The sequence below is a fragment of the Phyllobates terribilis genome, unplaced genomic scaffold (genome assembly GCF_046119375.1).
Source record: "Phyllobates terribilis strain yellow unplaced genomic scaffold, ASM4611937v1 Scaffold_5__5_contigs__length_657084704, whole genome shotgun sequence".
Classification (NCBI taxonomy): domain Eukaryota; kingdom Metazoa; phylum Chordata; class Amphibia; order Anura; family Dendrobatidae; genus Phyllobates; species Phyllobates terribilis.
In genome coordinates, this window is record NW_027362765.1 from 162357600 (window position 1) to 162365519 (window position 7920).

Genomic DNA, 7920 nt, shown 5'->3' on the forward strand with positions numbered 1-7920 from the left:
AAATGTAAATGTTCATTTGTTCAAAATCTTAAATCTCCGAATGTTCTTCACCGATTGCTTTGAAATTTTGACACAACGTTGCAATCGAATACACGCATGTTTTTATATACCTACTATGTTTTTATATACCAGCTGTTGGATGTAAAAGCAACTGAGTTACGAGCTCAGTCCCAGGCTGACTCTCCCCGGCCACCTGGCATTCTCCCCTCTTCTTCTCCCCTATTCATAAACAATTCTCCCTCTCCTTCATTTGCCCCAGCCGCTGGCTGTGCTCTGCTCCTTTCGTGTCCCTCATATGGTTTTGGGGAAGGGAAGGGGAATGACGAGACCATCTGTTCGAGGCCGAAAGACGCTGTTGCTCATCACCACCACCGCCTGAGAGGCGGCTGCCTCTGCTCTCCGGCACCGCTGCTGCTTCTTTTTCTCCGGCAGGTGAGTCTTATTTCCGACTGCGCAACAACAAGCGGGGGAGGGAGGGAAGGAGAAAGGGAGGCTGCATGGAGAGGCGCAGGCCACGGCCTCCACTCTGAGTGCTGAGATGGGCCTGAGCCTCGCAGCAGTGGGTGGATAGCGAGCTATTGCAAATCCCACTGCGCCATCGGCAATTTAGTGACGTCAAAAGAACAACTGGTTGAAAAAATATTTCCCAATATTCAAATTATAACAATCACGATTGGCTGAGTGAACGAGCTATTCTTGTGGCCAAGAACAAAGATGTCTACGAACTTAACAATATTATTCAGTCTAAGCCAGGCAGTCACATACAAGTCCGTCAACACTTTTGTGGAAGCAGATAAAGCGATTAATTAGCCAACAGAATTGTTGATTTCACTCGATCTGCCAGGGATGCACCGCACGTACTGCAATTGAAAATCGCCGTGCCAATTATCATGTTGCGAAATATCAACCAGCCTAAGCATTGCAACGGCACACGGCTTGCAGTGAAACAATTAATCAACAACGTTGGTGAAGCAACAATCTTGACAGGACCTTTCAAAGGTGAAGATGTCCTCATTCCTTGCATTCCTATGATTCCAACGGATATGCCATTTCAATTTATGAGATTGCAATTCCCAATTCGATTGGGGTCTGCAATCACCATCAACAAAGCTCAGGGCCAATCTTTAGAATTGTGCGGTTTAAATCTAGACATGGATTGCTTCTCACATGGACAATTATATGTTGTGTGTTCTAGAGTCGGCAAACCAGACAATCTCTTTATCTACACAGACAATAAAACAACAAAAAATATTGTATATCCACAAGGATTGTGAAATTAAATATTTTCGAAACGTGCGTGTTCTCTTTTCTTTTTTTTCCATTTAACTAGACTGAGCCACAGCAACGCGTGGACGGGTACAACTAGTTAAGAATATATATTTAGTACTTTTGAATTGTTAAATTTAACTAAAGTGATGGAAGTCGGGAGGTGAGTGGTCGGGTTGGTTAACAGTAGGGGTTATGGATCTGATGGATTTAGAGGGACTTGGAAGATTGTGGGCAAAGTCTGGTTGTGAGGTTGAGGAAGTGGACAAGGGGGAGTGCAGAGAAGCCATGAAATTTGAAGACTGATTAAATGAAACAGAAGGAATAGAGGAAGTATGTTAAGCATGAACAGAGGAAGCTTGTTGAGCAGAAAAAGAGGAAACATGGGGAGCTGGATACAAATAATTGCCATGTTGTGTCTGTGGATGGCTACTGGGGTCATATATGTAGGATGTTGGCTCTATTTGTATCATATTGTTGATTGTCATAATCAGCTCTGCTGCTTGAACATCTATGTGTGGTGTTGAATACACTTGTATGATTGCGAACACAACTGAGGCGCATGCCCATTGTCTATCCGGTGGCAAAGCCCTGAAACCTGGTGCCATTGCTGTGTCGCATCTTTGAATAAGGCTCATTGCCTGTTCTGTAGTGTCTGTGGGTACCAGACGTCACCGACGGGAGGGCTGCAGGTGTAATGCCAGTTTCATGTCTATTTTGACTTTGTAACTCTGATGGACCTAGGGGGGCTTTGGGTGTCTGCAACGGTGGCTTGGCGGCAAGACGCTCCTTCCGATGGCAGCAGTGATGATCCACTTAGCAGAAGCGAATCCTCCTCCACTGTCCAGGTTCGTGCATGTTTTGCATTTCCGGATTTTCGAACGGAATGTTGCTCTGTGTTCTGGGCAATAAAAAGGTGCAAACATGAGAATCTTGACATACATTTTAAAATCAAACAAACAGTGAAAAGCATTTTTTAATAAAAGCAAGAGCACATTTAAAAAAAAATTGTACACTAACAAATTAGGCCTTTCTCTCTCTTTCTAAATCTGATGACATCTATTTAAGGCTCATTGTGTAAAATGAGCAATCTGCACCATTAGCGTCTTTATTCCTTCCATTACTTTGGTAAACAAATTTGAAATAAAAGAAAATTCTACTTTTACATCTTTTTTTTTTTAAGTATGCTGCATCCAAAGTGCCGCGTTCTATTGCAGGTGAATCCGCATGTGTTCATTGAACCATGCGGAGTTACCGCATTCAATACATCGTACTGATCAGATTTCTCTTGCGGAGGCTAGCGACTCCACAAGAGAAATGGACATGCTGCGGTCTTGAAAGACACACCTCATGTTCGTGTCTGCGGGTGATCCGCAGGCACAGATGAACGCATAGTGGACATGGTGGGATTTCTACAAATTCCCTCCACTATGCTGTAACATCTGCCCACTGCAAGTTTGATGCTGCATAAACCTGCAGCTTCTTCTGATTGTGTGGGACCCTCCCCCTATTTCTGTTAACCAGCCAAGGTTAAAGCAGACAGCTGTGGCCTGGTATTATCAGGCTGGGGAGACCCATGTATACTAGCCCTCCTGAGCCTAAAAGTACAAGGCCACAGCCGCCCCACAATTGGCACATCCATAGATGCGCCAATCATGGCACTTTACCCGGCTCTTCCCACTTGCCCTGATGTGGTGGCAAATTCGGTAATATTTGTGGGGTTGATGTCAGCTCATGTTCGCTGACATCAAGCCCAGGTTAGTGTTGTAGAGGAGTCTCAGACGCCCCCATCACTAACCCCATAGTGAATTTGTAAAGGAAAAACAAAACCCAGAATAAAGTAAAATAAAGACATGGAGAAATCACTTTTATTACACACACCTAATCCAATGACACCCTCATCCCGTAAAAAAAAAAAGTGTAAAACAAAACGATATTTGTCACTTCTCTGCCGAATACTGTCCCACGACGGGTTCAGCTCTGCTTCTTCTGGATGCCTTTGGTTTAACTGTGGCATGACACCACCATCCAGCATGACAGCCAGAAGCCGACTGCTGATATGCACGCTGCTGCTGACCGGAGATAACCCCGTCCCCGCCGGTCATGTGACTCACTTCTCATGATCAGCTGATCGTGAGAACTAGAAAGAATAAGTCAGGGGCGCTGGTAAGCGCACACAGTGAGCCTGCAGCAAGTGGTAGGAGGCACCATATACTCCGTATATAGATAATTGAAATAAATTCGATAGTATCCACCACGCTGGTCCACTGAGGCCAGAATAAAGGATACCGCAGTATCCGAAACGCGTAGGATCTTGTTTCGTCCTCCTTGCTATCCTTAGAGACCGGTAAACGTGACCGCACAGGACCTGATGTCAAGCAGGTCCTTCAGTGCAGGTCCTCCATTGCAAGTGCGCTGCTGCAATACGCGTGGCTGTGTCAGAGCCCCCGACACCTCACCATCTTCATTCTCCCTGCCGTCACCGCAGCCCTGCTCCGTGACCAACTTGGCAACCGCAACCAACTTGTACCAAGAAGGACGCAAGACAAGACTTCCCTGCTACACAGCCTCCTCTAATCGACGGTACAGCTTACCATCCAACTAAAGTACAAGCTCTGTATCACCGACTACCAGTGCTTCGACAGCCAATATCCCTGCAGACCTACTAATCCATATACAGTGCTGGCAAAAAGTATTGGCACCCCTGCAATTCTGTCAGATTGCAATCATTTTCAGGAAGAAACTGAGTATTATCTGACAGAATTGCAGGGGTGCCAATACTTTTGGCCAGCACGGTAGGTCTGTACGAAGCACCAAGAATCTGCCTGTCCAATCTATCTATCTATATAATTGTCTTATCCCGTCTGTCTGTCTGTCCTGGAAATCCCGGGTCGCTGATTGGTCCGGCCGCGGCCAATCAGCGACGCGGCATTTCAGAAAAACATGGCGGCCGTTAGCGGCTCATGTGCGGCACGGAGGTCAGCAGCGATGCAGCCGGGAGGGTCGGGGGACCATCTAGTGATTTAATATCAAGAGCCCACAGCGCTCCTCTGCTATAAGTCAAGCTACCCATTAAGCTTTTTGCAGCACTATATCCTTAAGAGCTCCTCCAAGGCACATTTATCTATATATATAATCGTCTTATCCTGTCTGTCTGTCTGTCCAGGAAATCCCGCGTCGCTCATTGGTCCGGCCGTGGCCAATCAGCGACGCGGGATTTTTGAGAAAAAGATGGCAGCCGTTAGCGCCTCATCTGCATGACGGAGGTCAGCGGCGATGCAGCCGGGAGATGACCGGCGCGAGGCTCTCATCTCCCAGCCGCTAGCAGCAGAAGGACCCCGACCAGTGGCGCCGCTGACCTCCATGCGGCTAGGGTGTCAAGGGAGGACCGGGGAGCGGCACTGCCGGTCGGGATACTTCTGCTGCGAGCAGCCGCTCATCTCCCGGCTTCTCGCAGCAGAAGTAGCCGCACAGGCAGCGCCGCTCCCCGGTCCTCACCTATACGATTCCGCTCCCCGGTCCTCACCAATACGATTCGCTGATTGGTCGCGGCCGGTGCCCGCGACCAATCAGCGATTTTGGCGCCACATTTAAACAGCGGCGGCAAACAATCAGCGATCTTGGCGCCACATTTAAACACTGCTGTGCTGATGGGTCGCGGACGCTGCCCGCAACCAATCAGCGATTTTGGCACAAAATTTAAACAGCGGCCGCGACCAATCAGCGATCTTGGCGCCAAATTTAAACACCTCTAGGCCACCACGACCAATCAGTAGAGTGGGGTTTAAATTTGGCGCCAATAATGCTGGTTGGTCGCGGCCGGCGACTGCGACCAATCAGCAGAGCGGCGTTTACATATCGCTGATTGGTCGTGGTGGCCGGCCGCGACCAATCAGCGCTTTTGGCGCCAAATTTAAACACCGCTCTGCTGATTGGTCGCGGCCGCCAGCCGCGACCAATCAGCGAGATTGGCGCCAAATTTAAACAACGCTCTCCTGATTGGTCGCGGCTGCCGGCCGGCCGCGACCAATCAGCGATATTGGCGCCAAATTTAAACACCCCTCTGCTGATTGGTCGCGTTTGCAGGCCGCGACCAATCAGCATTATTGACGCCAAATTTAAACACCGCTTTGCTGATTGGTCGCGGTCGCGAATAATCAGCGATTTTGGCACCAAATTTAAACACGCTCTCCAGTCCTCACTAACACGGTTCGCTGATTGGTCGTGGCCGCCGCCCGCGACCAATCACCAATACTGCCGCCAAATTTAAACACCGTTTTGCTGATTGGTCGCGGTTGCCGGCCGCGACCAATCACAGATATTGCCGCCAAATTTAAACACCGCTTTGCTGATTGGTCGTGGTTCCCGGCCGCGACCAATCAGCGATTTTGGCGCCAAATTTAAACACCGCTCTGCTAATTGCGCCCGGTCGGCCGCATACATATTCTAGAATACCCGATGCGTTAGAATCGGGCCACCATCTAGTTAAGGATATATCTATCCAAGGAAACAACTCCCTACTGGAGTTCTATGACCACTGCATATATACAGAACCAGTAATTTATATAATTTTTGTTTAACCTAACCCATTTGCCCTGGTGTTAACCATATTACTATATTATTAACCCAATGTACAGTGCTGGCCAAAAGTATTGGCACCCCTGCAATTCTGTCAGATAATACGCTGTTTCTTCCTGAAAATGATTGCAATCACAAATTCTTTGGGCTTATTATCTTCATTTAATTTGCTTGCAAGGAAAAAACACAAAAGAGAATGAAGCAAAAATCAAATCATTGATCATTTCGCACAAAACTCCAAAAAAGGGCCGGACAAAAGTATTGGCACCCTCAGCCTAATACTTGGTTGCACAACCTTTAGCCAAAATAACTGCGAACAACCGCTTCCCGTAACCATCAATGAGTTTCTTACAATGCTCTGCTGGAATTGTAGACCATTCTTCTTTGGCAAACTGCTCCAGGTCCCTGATATTTGAAGGGTGTCTTCTCCAAACGGCATTTTGAGATCTCTCCACAGGTGTTCTATGGGATTCAGGTCTGGACTCATTGCTGGCCACCTTAGAAGTCTCCAGTGCTTTCTCTCAAACCATTTTATAGTGCTTTTGGAAGTGTGTTTTGGGTCATTGTCCTGCTGGAAGACCCATGACCTCTGAGGGAGACCCAGCTTTCTCACACTGGGCCCTACATTATGCTGCAAAATTTGTTGGTAGTTTTCAGACTTCATAATGCCATGCACACGGTCAAGCAGTCCAGTGCCAGAGGCAGCAAAGCAACCCCAAAACATCAGGGATTCTCCGCCATGTTTGACTGTAGGGACCATGTTCTTTTCTTTGAATGCCTCTTTTTTTTCCTGTACACTCTATGTTGATGCTTTTTCCCAAAAAGCTCTACATTTGTCTTATGTGACCAGAGAACATTCTTCCAAAACGTTTTAGGCTTTCTCAGGTAAGTTTTGGCAAACTCCAGCCTGGCTTTTTTATGTCTCGGGGTAAGAAGTGGGGTCTTCCTGGGTATCCTACCATACAGTCCCTTTTCATTCAGACGCCGACGGATAGTACGGGTTGACACTGTTGTACCCTCAGACTGCAGGGCAGCTTGAACTTGTTTGGATGTTAGTCGAGGTTCTTTATCCACCATCCGCACAATCTTGCGTTGAAATCTCTCGTCAATTTTTCTTTTCCGTCCACATCTAGGGAGGTTAGCCACAGTGCCATGGGCTTTAAACTTCTTGATGACACTGCGCACAGAAGACACAGGAACATTCAGGTCTTTGGAGATGGACTTGTAGCCTTGAGATTGCTCATGCTTCCTCACAATTTGGTTTCTCAAGTCCTCAGACAGTTCTTTGGTCTTCTTTCTTTTCTACATGCTCAATGTGGTACACACAAGGACACAGGACAGAGGTTGAGTCAACTTTAATCCATGTTAACTGGCTGCAAGTGTGATTTAGTTATTGCCAACACCAGTTAGGTGCCACAGGTAAGTTACAGGTGCTGTTAATTACACGAATTAGAGAAGTATCACATGATTTTTCAAAGGGTGCCAATACTTTTGTCCACCCCCTTTTTTAGGTTTGGTGTGGAATTATATCCAATTTGGCTTTAGGACAATTCTTTTTGTGTTTTTTTTCATTGAAGACAAATTAAATGAAGAGAATAATACCAAAGAATTTGTGATTGCAATCATTTTCAGGAAGAAACTGAGTATTATCTGACAGAATTGCAGGTGTGCCAATACTTTTGGCCAGCACTGTACTAATAACCCTTTTCTAGTTTCTACAGGATACTATTCCTCTATTTTTTACATTTTATCGGGGTTCACTTGGGATACTTGATTTATCTATCCTTGTTTAATCACAATAGTGCATTAATCTAGTGTTAACTACCTCCCTTAGTTCCCACAGGGCACTAACCTTTGGGTTATATACCACATCCTGGTCCACCTATAACGCCCCTACAAGACATTACCTTTCGAAGTCCTACATCAACCTCATCTCATCTGGATCACGAATATTGATCATCCAAACCAACTTACCAGGTAATCATATCTAACCAATAGCATATTAATATAGAACATACTAGTTCCTTGTTAACCCATTATCTACCAATGTCTTTTTTTAGGACGCCTATTTTTTTG